The sequence below is a fragment of the Lathyrus oleraceus genome, chromosome 2 (genome assembly GCF_024323335.1).
Source record: "Lathyrus oleraceus cultivar Zhongwan6 chromosome 2, CAAS_Psat_ZW6_1.0, whole genome shotgun sequence".
Lineage (NCBI taxonomy): Eukaryota > Viridiplantae > Streptophyta > Magnoliopsida > Fabales > Fabaceae > Lathyrus > Lathyrus oleraceus.
In genome coordinates this window covers 74,639,242-74,654,181 of record NC_066580.1, presented here as the reverse complement: position 1 = coordinate 74,654,181, position 14,940 = coordinate 74,639,242, and the positions used below count along the sequence as shown (strand labels likewise).

The following is a 14,940-nucleotide window of genomic DNA, read 5'->3' as shown; positions in this document are numbered from 1 at the left end:
AAAAACTCCATTCTTTAACAAATGACTCTTGACCACAGACATTGGGGTCCTCAACTGATCCACATCCGTCACCCAGGTTTTACTTTTATCCTCAAAAATTACACCCACCATCATCTGACCATGCGTCGGCATGGGGTTGACATTAACATTCGGCGTTGGTGCAAAATTGATGGCTTTGGAATCCACCAAGTCTTGAACAACATGCTTAAAGGCTTTACACCCCTCAATATTGTGCCCGAGAGCACCAGAATGGAACTCACACTTGACGTTCTCATCATAACTTGCAGGCCTCTGATCTGGTCTTAACGGAGCTAACGTCCTCAACTGTACTAACCCGAGATCCTTCAACTTCTTCAACAGAAGGGCATATGTCATGGGTGGCCTATCAAACTGGCGATCTGCCATCCTTCCCCTAACTTGGTACCCAGGCCTTTGTGTTCTCTGCTGAGGTGGCTGCTGTTGCTATTGCTATTGTGCGGGTTGATTACCAGCAGGAATTGTTACTGCAGTAGTATGTTGGTAGTAATGATCCCTACCGTGTCCTCTTTGGGCATACACAGCACTCAAGTCACCCTCTTTCTTACGCTGACCATTTCCGAAGGGCTTCTTCACTCCAAACGACAGAGCATTTCCTTGTATTTTTCCCATTTTCAACCAGCTTTCAATCCTCTCACCAGCCACTACTATGTCCGCAAAACCAGTAACTGGACATCCCACCATCCTCTCAGCAAAAGTCCCCTGAAGAGTTCCCATGAACAAGTCTGACATCTCCCGATCCACTAATGGGGGTTGAACCCTGGCAGCCAACTCTCTCCACCTTTGTGCATACTCTTTAAACCCCTCATTCGGCTTTTGGGACATACCCTGCAACTGGGTATAGCTTGGTGCCATGTCAGCGTTGAATTGGTATTGTTTGAAGAAAGCATCCCCCAAATCCTGCCAGTTCTTTATATCTGACGATCTCAGCTTGGTGTACCACTCGAGAGACCCGCCAGATAAGCTATCCTGGAAAAAGTACATCCAGAGCTTCTGATCCATGGTGTAGGTAGATATCTTTCGAACAAAGGCCTGAATATGAGTTTCCGGGCAAGAACTTCCATTGTACTTATCAAACATGGGCACCTTGAACTTCTGTGGGATCACAATCCCCTCAACCAGACCCATATTTGTCATGTTAATAGTCCCAGGAGTGGTATGGCTTTCCAGAGCCCTAATCTTTTCTGCTAGTACCTGAATCTCTTTGTTCGGCGGTTGAACACCATACTGACCGAACTGCTCATTCAGCATGGAGAACTGATCCTCTTCTTTATCCTCCACAGCCCCAAAGAAAGGAGAAAACTGAGTTTCCTTCAGAGTGTTGCTAACATGACTTGGCCCGCTGCCTGCAGCAAAACCAAGACCACCACCATTGTTGATGACTACACCACCATTAGTTGCCTTCTTTCTGGGATCGCCACCAACCCTAGAACCACCCGGACCATTGTTGGAGTTACCCTCTTGACTATTGCCATTATTGGCAATCGAAGCCAGCTCAAGCTTTTCCACTTTATCGGCGAGTGCTTTCTGCCCCAGGGCGAACCCTTGCATGGCGTTGATCAACTCACTCATCTTCTCTTTCAGCTCAAGAATGTCAGCGTTGGATGAATCCATCAGTCTGGGTTTGTTGCGTCTGGTAAAGTATCTGTACGGACGAGCTACGTGCCGAGGGATGACTCTGCGTGCGCGAGCAATGATTCCTGTAACAATCGAGCACGTTAGAAACCGACACCTGCAAAACAGAGGACAAGTTATTATGATTCATGCATGAATGCAATGTCTATCCGTATGAGGAACATTTTGTCCTTCGATCCTGGCTTCATTGAGACGGATAATAATTTGACAACAACATTCTGACATCAATCATCTGGCTTTACCATACAGAACAGAAAGTTGTGCTTTAGCAAAGATATCACCCGACCATGTGTGTGTTAAGTAAGCGTAACACGGAAAAGCAAATAAAGCTTTAAGATCAATCAATGAATGATAATAACCACTGTATAGCAAAAGTGCGCAAACGTGCGAGAGTCATATCATATCTGATACAAATCAACTTTTACAATCATCCAGAATCGGAAAGAAATACGAGCAAGTGAATTCCGTCAACATGCCTGACGGTAATCCAACACATGATAACAACTGCAATAAAAGTCTAATCCGAAGAAGGTCCCACAGAAGGCTCTGCCTCATCAACCACCCCGGTAAACTTCATGGTGAACCTGAGCTCATTGTTCTCCTGCTGAAGTCTTCCCACCTCTTTCTGATGAATCTTCATCTGACGGAAATAAGGGTCCCTCTCAGCAAGATAGTTATCTCTCTCGGCTATAATCTTCGCTTTCTCTTCTTCCTTAACCCTCAGCTTTGCTTCCCATTCTGTGGTAAGAGCTTTGGCTCTAGCTTCCCTCTGAACCTTCACAAGGATTTGTCTTTTCTTTTCATCTTCAATGACCTTCAAAGCTCTAGCCAACTGCTCTTTGGTACGGTCATGCTCATCCATAGATGACTCTAAAGCTTGGTTGATCTTACAATAATAGGCTGTGTCTTTCTCAAAACGCTTCACCTTCTGAGCATGTCTTTTAGCCTGGTCTTCTGCTTTCCCCTTGACTTCCTGATTAGCCAGTTGAATTCTAGCAACACTCATTTCTAACTCAGTCTTATCTGCTTGCAGTTGATCTCTTGCCCTCCTCATCTCAAGAAATTCTTCCATACTGACAGAAGAGCGTGGCTCCTCAATCAACGGATACCAAAGATCACCCACAGGAAATGGCAGACGAGTGAGCTCAACCCTCTTTCTGAGCCAATCATCAAATGGAGGAAAAGACCTGTTATTAGCTCTACCAAAAGGATTCTTGCCTTTCCTTTGAATGTTGCGCCATGCATCAGACACTCGCTCCAACAATGACTTTCCTTTGAATGTAGAAAGACTCCTGAATCTCGCGCTCGAGAGGAGGAACCTCCATAGCAAATCCCATTTGTCTCTTAAGAAGCGTCGGGTTATAATTAATACACCCTTGAACTCCTATAAGGGGCACATTGGGAAAACTCTCGCAGCTGTAAATAAAGTCTCGTCCAGCCACATCAATGTGAGTCCAAGCTATGTCCTTGGCTCGCAAACCCATCAACTTGGTTGCCCAATTTACAGTATGGTCAAGAAAGACAAAGACACCCTTGGAAGGCAAATATCCCATGAACCACTTATATAACAATTGAGCACAACATCTAACCAATCCTCCACGCCGCTTCTCGTTCCGATTATGGACCGAATAATAAACATCCCCAATCAAGGTAGGAATGGGATTCTTCTGAGCAAACACCTGAATGGCATTAACATCCACAAAATTCTTCAGATTAGGGAACAGAATAATTCCATAAATGCTTACGGCAAGCAAAGCACAAACAGTCTTCCAATCACCCAAAACAACATGTTCCTTGGCTTTGGCCTCCAAGAAACTCAGATGAAAACCGGGAAACTTTCCTTTCTCCTTCAAACCTTTCTTAGTCACTTCCGGGCTCAAATAAAGAGCACGAGAAATCTCAGCAATATCAGGTTCTTCCTTAGTAACATAAAAAGGAATCTGGTTTTTGACCCGAATGCCCAGAATACCGGGATAATCCTCCATCAAAGGTCCCAACAAATAGTCTGGGAAGACAAAACATCTCAAACCCGGATCATAAAACTGGAGAAGAGTATGGATGGCACTCCTATCCCCATCTGTGAGCCTGAAAACCGTCTTCGTAATACTGCCATAAGCCTCACGGAACATCCCCACATGGTCAGGCGTAATCAATGCTATCATACCCTTCAACACGCTAATCTCTGGATTAAAGAAACTGTAGACAACATCATCTTTTAAGTCGGTCCTCATACCTGGAACAAAGATGTCTCTCAACTAGAATCTCAATCAAGAATGTACCCTGCATATGGATAAACATGAGTTAGATGCGGGTAAATGCAAAATGGGAATGATGCAGATGCATGAATGCAATGCATAGTGCCATCCTCCAAGACATCTGAACATCAACTGAGCTGGATTCCGGTCTCAGAACTGATCACAACCATCCAAGGGACTAAGTAACCACAAATCCAACTCGGGGGTTCCGAAATAAATGGAACCGGAGGATACATCACCCTCATCACAGGAAAGTCACTGAACGGATAGCAACAAGATCATCTGAACAAGTAACCCCAAATCTGACCCGGGGAATCTGAAATAAACGGAACCCGCTAATAAATACCACGGACAGAACTCCGGCATGTCGGAAATAAATATCCATAAGTCCAACTTATAAATAGAACCCAGACCACGAACCGAACCAAAGTCACCATCAAAGAGTCACCAACAGAACCTGTACCTGTAGGAATCAAACCCCTCCCCTCACGGGTGAATTCTAATAAGGTCATCCTAAGGCGGATAATCGGCCTCGACAATCGGATGAGATACTCAACGGGTTTGCCCTTTCGGGTGTGCCGTGCAGCTCTCATAAGATCATCTAAACCAAAGATCCGGGAAAGAACAATCACCGAAGTCAACAGCTCAAAAGAGATAACCCAACCATAGTGGAAACTCCACAAGGAAGAGCTCTCTCAAAAGAACCTCGTCCGGCTGTGGTATGTCACGTCGTAAAAACATGTTGATCTAACATGTGAGGCAACATGAGACCATGCTAATCCTAGGTGTATACTCGGGCATGGGTTTTAGCCCCACTCAGAACACCCACCCCCAAATCAGAGGAACCACACCTGTCCAGAATCCAGCACAGTGATAACATGATGCATGCAAACATATATGCAAATATATAATCACAGTATAATAATCACAAATGCAATAAATAAAGTAGTAAAAGCAACCCACACTACCTTAAAAACTACGCTAGAGAGCGCTAGGATTAACTCGCTTAGGGAAGATGGACCAGCAAGAGGTCAACTTCAGTCCCCAGCAGAGTCGCCAGCTGTCGCGATGCGAAAAACAACCGGCGGGGAAAATACAAAGCCACCACCGATGCTATTCATCCTATGACGGAAAGGGAGCGCAGGACTAACCTAAGAAAGGGAAAGGAACGGTCTTACGACCAGAGATCACAAGGTACGGGAGTCGGTTACGTAAGGGGAAGGTGTTAGCACCCCTCACGTCCGCCGTACTCGACGGGATCCACGCTCAAAAGATAGCTCAAAGGAAAGGAAAGGGTTGCTGCTAATAAACTGCTCAATGAAACTGCACAAACTGGAACGATAAACAGGTGGGGGGAGAAAAAGAAAACGGAGGAAGCGAACTCGGCAGGATGTCGCATCCTGGGCCTACGTAGTTTGTCAGAATTAAACATCAGAGTCGACGTAGTTCGGGGAAAGGAGACATGTTCGCTAAGACATCGCATCGTATGCCTACGTATCTTCTCTATCCAGAGGAGAATCAGAGCACTCGTAGCTCGGCTAACGCACGCTGAAACAAGACACCAAAAAGGGACGTTGGGACGTCAAAAGAAACACCCAAAGGGAAACAGAATGCCAATACATGGACTTACACCCGACTCCCAACAATAACAAAAAGGAAACAGAATGCCAATACATGGACTTACACCCGACTCCCAACAATAACAAAAAGGAAACAGAATGCCAATACATGGACTTACACCCGACTCCCAACAATAACAAACGCTAACCAGCGAACACCAAAGAAAAAGGTCAACAGAACGAACACCAACAAAGTAACCAAATATCCAGAATAAATTCCAGATATGTATAACCAGTCACCACAAATGAACCCCGAAGATGAACCCCAAATGAATACCAATATGAATGACAATCGTCATAAATGAACCCCGAAGATGAACCCCAACGTGAGTAACAATCATCACAAATGAACCCCGAAGATGAACCCCAATACGAACCCCAAATAATAACAGAAGAAATCCCCAAGGTATAAACATACAACACACACACACACACACACACACACACACTGAACAAACGGGTACTCACACCAAAGAAAACAAATGTCGGAAACAAAGGCACGATACGGTGAACACAAGTTGAGAATAAGGGTGAACACACGCGAAAACAAAGAAAAAGGTGCCCGGAGAGATTGCTCACAACCTCCTGCCTATGTATCTCATCTGGTATGAGAATCAGGGCGACGTAGTTCCCCTTACCAGGGGTAAAACACTCTCCTAACCAGAGACCGGGGAAACAACAAACTAATAGGGAGACTACGACTCGAGCCTAATAGTTGTCATGCAATCAATATCCCTAAGTTGAGGTCTCTAACAAGAATTTGACTCACTCTGGAAGCGAGTCAACTCAAGTCTAAACTCTACATACGTTCAACTTCCTCTGAAGCTAATCGTACGACTCCTGCAGAAATGGAAATGAGAAGAGGAAAGCAAATAAACACCAACGCAAGTGAACAAACATCACACACTATATCCATACAAGAGGCTCAAACAATGGGTGGCTTTAGTCAAGAGGGGTCATATCAACCTCGACAAACAAGCCAAACTGTAAGGGGTAATCTGTAGCTCTTAACCACTGACATTGAACGTCATGGTGAAGCTGATCAAAATGGTAATGAGGATGAGACCTCATGCTCTTAACCTTGCCAGGGTGAGCTCATGACACAAAAAGCGTGGGGATCCAGAAAGAGGGATCCTTTTCCACTTGACAGACTCTGGACAAAGGATCTGGGGCACATGTTCAGAAGCATCAGCACGTAGTGCGAGCATAAAGAACGACACACTGAATAACGGGGGATCGACTACTAATCCCTTTTATCCGTCAATTGCCTCTTCTCTTGGAGGTCTTATCAAATGCCTGCCAGCAAAATGCCTGCCAAAAAGGTGACAGGACTTCAGACTACATGAAGTAAGAAGCTAACTACCTGAGTGGTGTGTCAACCATAATCCAATGCTCAAGCAAGAGCTAAAGAGGGTAAGCAACTAAGGTACCTGTACAAAGACTAAACAGTTAGTACTTCAGTCATAAAATCAAAAGACAAGCAGTGAAACCTTCTAACAGTTACACAATTCAATGCATAAGTGCCCGAGCATTCAAATGAGCTCATGAGCTCACCACATCAATTAAAACCCTACAAAATAACAATAGGTCAGAACTCAAAGCATTTATATCTCACAAGGTGAGAACAAACCCAATCATCAATGATAAGTACCCAAACCTGAAACAAGAGAGAAAGTTAGTTTATGTACATTCAATGAACACAACAAAGCATAACCAAACAATGGCATGGGATGAATTGAATCAAGATCACTCCAAGTCAGAAGTAGGGTCCTTCACATGACCACCCACTAATCCATACTCCAATGATCCAAAAATCAACCATAAACCCCTTGAAAACTCAAGTAGAACAAGCTTGCACTCACAACTTGCTCACAATGGCTTCATACCTCTTCAAACACTTCTCAAAACCTCCAAAAAGATGTGAGAACCCCAAATAAACTCCAACCAATGATCACAAGCCCCAAACAGAACCATATGAACCCCTAAACATCAATCACCAAGGCCAAAGATCCACCATACCTCAAATACCATTCAATTACCCCAAAAGCTCCAAAATAGGCCTAAATCACTTCAACAAGTCACCACAAGCCTCAAACCAATCCAAATTTCACAAATTAGTAGGATCATGCTTCTAAAATCATCTCTAATGAGTCACAAATCCAATTTGTAAGCCCATCAATTCATCTCATACCAATAAGAACCTCCACTCCCTCAATACCTTATAAGTCTCCTTGAGAATTCACTTGTGTTCCCACACTTCAAATGAGTACCAAATAATGCATGATTTGAATGAATGCACCAACCAAATGACTCAAGACTCACAAATCAAGGATTAAACCAATGCAAAAGAGGCAAAGGCTCACACCACAAAGAAGACCCCAAACCAAGTCAAAGAATGGACCAAAAGCAAACCCTAAAATGGGGTCAAAACCATAGTACAAAGACTAACTTCAAAACCTAACCAAATGACCAATCCAGGACCCCTCTTTTTGCACATCACACATTCAAACACTCCCCCCAATTTCCTCAAAAGGACCAGCATCAAATCAAGGATCAAGTACCTAAACTTGCCTATGCCATGTAATGACCAAAACTATGCACAAAATGAACTTCCAACTTAGAAAATTCATATCAAATCAGAAATGCATGCAATGACTTTGGGATTTTTTGTATGAGTTCCTTATGCCATGAATGTTCAATATACAAAAGATCAAGTCCAGAATGACGCAAATGCTATGTGAACAAAAATGCACCAATCCAAGGTCAAAAATGTGACACAAATTGTCACATTTTTCTCTATGTGTCAAAAATGATGATAACAAGTGAGAAAAAATCCAAACCAATGACCAATAATTCATGTCATGTATGAATGTCATGTATGCAAAAGAGTGGATCAAAAGGTTCAAAATTGAGGATTTCACAATACATTGAATGCACTAGGTCAATTTGGCACAACATTGATTCAAAAATTTCCACATAAAAATCCAGACATCAAAAATTCTTGAATTCAACACCATAAAAAAGTAGACACAAATACAAAACTATGAAAAAAAATTGGGACTCAATTGGACAATTTTTGGATTTTTTATGAATTAAACAAAATGACCAAAATAATTGAAATATGAAATAGAAAATGGAGGGAAATGAAATATTTGAATTAATCAGGAAAAATCACAAGCCATTGGATCTGGCGCGCTTTTGAAATCAAAGGCCCACGTTTGAACTAATGAAACGCACCGTTTCATTAATCCAGTCACACACCCAGTCAGCGTTCAATGCATGCGTGGCCTTGGTCAAACAACTATCATCCAATCATTCTTCCACGCAGTGAAACACATGGCGTACACTCAGCAAACCCTAGAATTAACACAGACGCCGGAGCTCCACTCCGGTCGTCTTCCCCGGCGAGATTCCGGTGGCTCCCACGGCGGCGCCACCCTACAATTTCCCAGAAATTCACCAGACCACCACCATTCCACTCATTTTTCCATGCTGATTCCAAATATCACCTTAGTTTCTCCTAATTCTTCCTAGGTTTTGCAAATCGAAGAGAATAAGTTTCTAGATCCAAACTTCCAGTCATAATAACATCCTTAATTCTCACTCAATCTCAATTCTAATCATATATTCATGACCTACACAACAAGATCTTCAATCCTATAACCTAAAATCAGCAAAAGGAGAGAGTGAAAATGGAGTCACCTGGAAATGGAGATCTCTGAAATCGCATTCTCACAAGCTCAGCTACTCCAGATCAACTCCTTTGAACTTCCTTTGAAGCTTTATGCAAAAAGCAATGGCTGAAACCTCTTGAATGCACCTCAATTTCCAAATCCGTTCATCATGATAATGCACTTGAACTGCTTGATTTCTTGAAGAATTGCACCAAACGATGGATGATTCTTGATCAGTGAAGCATGAGGATCAAGAATATGCAATGATCTTTGAGAATTGTGTGAAGAAAATGCAAAATCGAAAAGAGAGATTTTGAGAGAGTTTCTTGAATTCTAGATCTGAAAATGCAGTTATGGCAGTTATGATTAGGGTTTCACTACTTATACTCCTTGCTAATGACACTGATAATCACTTTAGCCATGTACTAATCATGATTAGTGAGTTATTATGCAACTTGCAAAAATGCAAATTGAGCTCCCATGGCCATAATGCACGTGCTCAGCCCCATGCTAGGGTCTTAATCCACTCAAGAACAACCAAGGGTCAGGATTTGAAGGTTGTTTTGCTTACATCTTAAGTCAAGAATGAATGGTGAAGATTTGCTTCATTTTGAACATGTGTGAAACAAGGAACATACACGCCTCTCTCATGCATGGCAAGGGCTCATTTTTACTCAAATATGGTCCATGAAGAAAGCTGAAGTGAAGCCTTGCCTTGGTTCCTTGTGAATATTGATTTATAGCATGATATCATCCTTAGAAAAAATGTGAAATAATGTGACTTTTGGCCATGATCCCTTTGCACAATTGAGTCAAATAATGTCACTTTGAGATGCCTTGAACATGATGAGCACCTTGCAAAAAGAATGAACCAATTTGAAGCATTACATCAAAAGTTATGCCATTTTGAATTTCCATGCACACTTTGTGATCAAATGACCATAACTCCTCAACCATTCATCATGTGGACATGAATTAGGACTTTTTGGAAAGAGGAGACAAAGATTTACATTTTTAATGTTCACCAAAAATCCATTTTAAACTTCTTTGATATTGAAAAGTCAAGTGGAAAGTGGACCAAAAACTTGCCAAATTTGGAAACTTTGAATTATAGGTCATTTTCCATTTTTAGTAACTTTTGTCATGACCTTTGAATCTTCAAGATGGATGTTTAGAATGATGAATAGACCCCATTTGAACATGATTGAGGTGTCTCAACTCATTTCCCCCACCTCATAGCCCTCAGTTGATTGCACAGTTGACTTCTGATCCTCAGATGTCCTTGAAATGTCTTGACCAACTTGAGCCTCTACCACTTGGTGAAATTGCTTCAAAATGAAACCCTAGCTCATGTAAGCTCCTTATAATAATCATGTGATCCTCCTCCCAATAAAATACCTCATCTCTTTGAGAAACCCTAGCTGGAAGAACTGCATTGATCAGGGTTGACCAGAGGTCACAACCCTAATCCAGATGAACTTGAGGATGAACTATGAAATCCTTGAAGATGATAGAACCATGATGATGGTGATATACCCTTGCAGATAAGATGATGCTCAAAACCTTTGAAGAATAAAGAAAACCTAACTGGAGCCCATACCCTCAAATGGTTGATGATCAATTCATAGAGACCCTCAGGCTTGAATCACCTAACTTCCCCATCTTTTGAAAAGACTTTGGAGGATGACCTTCTCATTTTCATATGAGATGCAAAATGCAATGCTTAATGCCCTAAAACATGAAATGCCATGCCTTAAGCTAGTCCCAAGAAGAGGAGGGCAAATTTTGAGGTGTTACACATACATAATACATGGCATAGGATTTGTGACCACTCTTAGAGGTTCAATCCCAAACTATAACAAATACATTTCCCAGGGAAGGAACACTTATTGGCCTTCCCAGTAAGTAACACTCCCGTAAGTAATTTTTCAACAAAGGACTTCCCCAGCAAGCTCGTTCACAGTAAGTCCTCAAAAGGAATCTATCTAGTAATCGATCATCCTGAATGATCGATATCAACCAGTGAGAAGGTCTTCACGTCTCACATCCCCATCTTATTAACCTATCCCACACATGGGATACGTTCCATCAAATACACCAGGGTTTTATCAAGGGATTTTATCAAGGATTCTATCAAAGGGGTTCTACCAGAATTCTATCAAAGGGGTTCTACCAAATTTTATCAAGGGGTTCTACCAGAATTTTATCAAGTAGTTTAATCAAAATTTTATCAAGGGGTTCTACCAGAATTTTATTAAGGGGTTTCACCAGAGTTTTATCAGGGGGTTTCATCCATAATGATTGGAGTATCACTAGAGTCCTGCCCGATTCCAGTGACGTGATCAGATGATCATAGGAAACATATGAAAGGTTCACACGGAGGGGGTGAAAATGATAACCAGGGATTAATCAAGGGGTTTTATCAGGGATTTACCAATGGGTTTCATCATGGTTTTATCATCAGGGGTTCCATCAGAAGTTGTATCATAGGTTTCATTAAGAGTTTTACCAGGGATTTTATTAGGAGTTTCATCAGGGGTTTTACCAGGGTTTATCAAATAACGACCAGATGATCGTCAGAGTCCTACCCGATTTCTATGATTATAGGAATCATATACAAGTTTCACCCGAATGGGGTGAGATTAATCAACAAGGTATTATCAAGTATACATCAAAGTGGGATACCATCAGAGCACCAAGGATTGTTCAATCCTTGCTCATACTCAAAATCTACCAGCTACGTGGTCAAAATTAGGGTTCCTCTCTATATTTAATCATCTCCTCCCCAAGAAGATGAAGACTCGTCGTCATCATCCTATAAGTTTAAAGCTGATTAAATATGGGCAGTTGTCGTACCCCAAAATTTGACCACCATTTCTTCCCATTTTTATTAACTTACGAATTGGATCACTAACATGTTCATAGTCCCATGCCAATCATCTGACCAACCTCAATGACCTAAAAATTCAAAGGAAAATCATTTTAACTTTGTATTAAAGCTGATTAAATATGGGCAGTTGTCGTACCCCAAAATTTGACCACCATTTCTTCCCATTTTTATTAACTTACGAATTGGATCACTAACATGTTCATAGTCCCATGCCAGTCATCTGACCAACCTCAATGACCTAAAAATTCAAAGGAAAATCATTTTAACTTTGTATTTTCTTTTAAAATTTCATTTTATTTGGTGACTAGTGTTATAATTTTAACCATTTAGTGAAAGTTAGTTTTAAGGTGTTACCACTAGATTCTAATAACACTAGAATTATTACGGGATTTTATTGGTTAATATTATTTAGATAATATTACCTAGATTATTGATTAAATTAACATTGAGTATCTTGTTTATTTAGGATTTAGTACTTTTCTCAAATATTATTAATAAATAAGCATTAATAGTTTTATTTAGATATTACTATTTACTAGTATTATCTAGGTTATTAATTATTAGCTATTTAATTATAAAACAAAACTATTATATTGATATTATTAATAGGATATTTTTATTAAGTATTTAGATTAATTAGTATATTATCTAATTAGTGTCATAGTCGATTTTTGCTTATTAATGTTATTAGATTATTACTATTAATATTTATATAATTAAAACTAGGGTGGCAAAACGGGCCCGGCCCACGGGCCATGCCCGTTTTATCCGTCATTTTTGGCGGGGCGGGCCAAGGATTTAGGCCCTCACCCTCAAATGTGTCCGTCCCGTCTCGTCCCGTTTTTTTCGCGGGCACGTGTATTTACATAAATTTTTGTATTTTTAGGCTTAAAGAGTGCAGTGCCCGCGGGCTTTCCCCGCCCCGCCCTCACTTTTTTGCGGGGCGGGTCTAAGTTTTAGGCCCACATCCTCAACTATGACCGTCCCGCCCCGCCCCGTTTTTTTGCGGGCTTTTGCGGGGCGGGCATGCCCGTTTGCCACCCCTAATTAAAACAAGGTTAGTCAAATTTTCATTATTTTGGATTATTGGAGAGGGCACGCATAATTATATAAATTTTATTTATATTTTATATTTTATTATTTAGACTTTATTTGTTATTTAGATCTGGTTAAATATTGACCAATTTAGGTCCAACCCCAATTCCCAAACCCTAATTCACGCACAGTAGAATCAGAAAGGGATCAAAAAATGCTTGAAAAATATGAATCAAATGTTTATACAAATCAAATTTATTGTTACAAATCAGAATTAACTGCAAAGTAACTTACAATCAGAATCAAATCCAATTAGATAAAAAATTGTATTTTCTAATAAAAACTCAAATATAAAAATCCTAAAATACATCAATCAAATTAAAATCTATAACCTAAAAAAACCTAAAAATACAGAAGAAATCAGATGAACAAGGATGAAAAAAGAGAACCCTAAAAAAAACTTTTCTATTGTAGCTGCAATTCCAATCCCACACCAGAGCTTGAATCAAAGCAGGATTAGGGTTTCAAATTGAAACTCTGATTTCTCTAAGCTTAGCCTTCATCCTTGACTAGTAAGGACCTTGTATTCAAAGAAAAGAGAAGTAGTAAGTGATCAAATGAAAAAACAGAAAGAAAAGGACAATCAAAGGAATAAAAGAAAGGAATCAAGGGTTACCTTTTCACTGGAATACATCTCCATTTCGTAGGTTGGTCTTCATACCTTCATGCATTGCCTTTGGCTGTTGTTTGCTCTGATTGTTTTTTGCTCTAAACTATTGTGATTTTTTAAATTTGATTAGGGTTAGAAGAAGTTAGGGTTGATTTCGATAGATCGAGGGTTTGATTGGGGTGTGGGGAAGGCTGATATATGGATCGGTCAGGGTTTGTTATTTGCTCTTGGTAAGTTTGGTGTTTTTTGAAAAATCAGGGTTAGTGTTCATGTTAATAGGGTTAGGGTTCATGTGATGAACCCTAGGGTTCATCTAGGAAGGGTTAGGGTTCATCTAGGAAGGGTTAGGGTTCAAGAATAGGGTTAGGGTTCATCAGGGTTCTGGGAATATGAAGAATTTTACGTAGGTGTTCATCATCCAGATGAACACCAGTTGAATATCCTGATTGAGCTTCAACAAGAGATCTGGGTAATGCGGAGGTTCCGGGGAGGGGGACGGTGGTGGTCAGTTTCTGGGTTGAGTATTCTTCATGTTCATGATGAACATGAAAATTCCGGTTGAAGATGGTGGTCCGGGAGGTGAGTTAAGGTGGATAAAAGGGTGGTCATAAAGAGAGGTAGAGAGATGTCAGAGAAAAAGATAAAGCAGAGAGTAAGAGATAGAAAGGAGACTGATAAACGAAATGGAATCAAAGAGAAACCCATTTATATACTCCCCTAAGAACGCTGCAGATCAATGACGCGTGGGGACCTCCAGGTCTTTCAGATGGTCATACCTTGACCTAATCTGATACACGCACACTTACCCTATTTCCTGTGCACCTCAATCATTATCCCCTGATCGGTTGACCCCCTAATGGTCAACTGATCTGAAGGCCAGGGATAAGTCTATGATCACTTAAGTAATCACATTCGGTGGTCCTGGTTTTTCCACGATTTTATTTGTTTTTTTCTTTTAAATTTTATTAAGATGTTTTTGTTTATTATTGCTGATGGGCTCAGAAACCAGGTGAGCCTTGTCCCTGTTACTATCCACACCCCCAATCTTAGTCCAATTGTTGTCTTAGTTCAGAATGCACCTCCTGCCTAGTTTTTTTAAAATTAATTTAATTTCTAATTAGTTTTT

At 40.8% G+C, this 14,940-nt stretch overlaps 1 long non-coding RNA gene across 1 annotated transcript; it reads right to left on the bottom strand.

The window, feature by feature from the left end:
* Positions 1 to 13,359: 13,359 nt before the first annotated feature.
* LOC127118195 (uncharacterized) lies at positions 13,360 to 14,488 on the bottom strand. The gene is made up of 2 exons (XR_007802119.1): positions 13,821 to 14,488; positions 13,360 to 13,724 (listed from the first exon to the last, which is right to left on the bottom strand). It is a non-coding gene; the product is annotated as an uncharacterized LOC127118195 (long non-coding RNA).
* Positions 14,489 to 14,940: the final 452 nt, after the last annotated feature.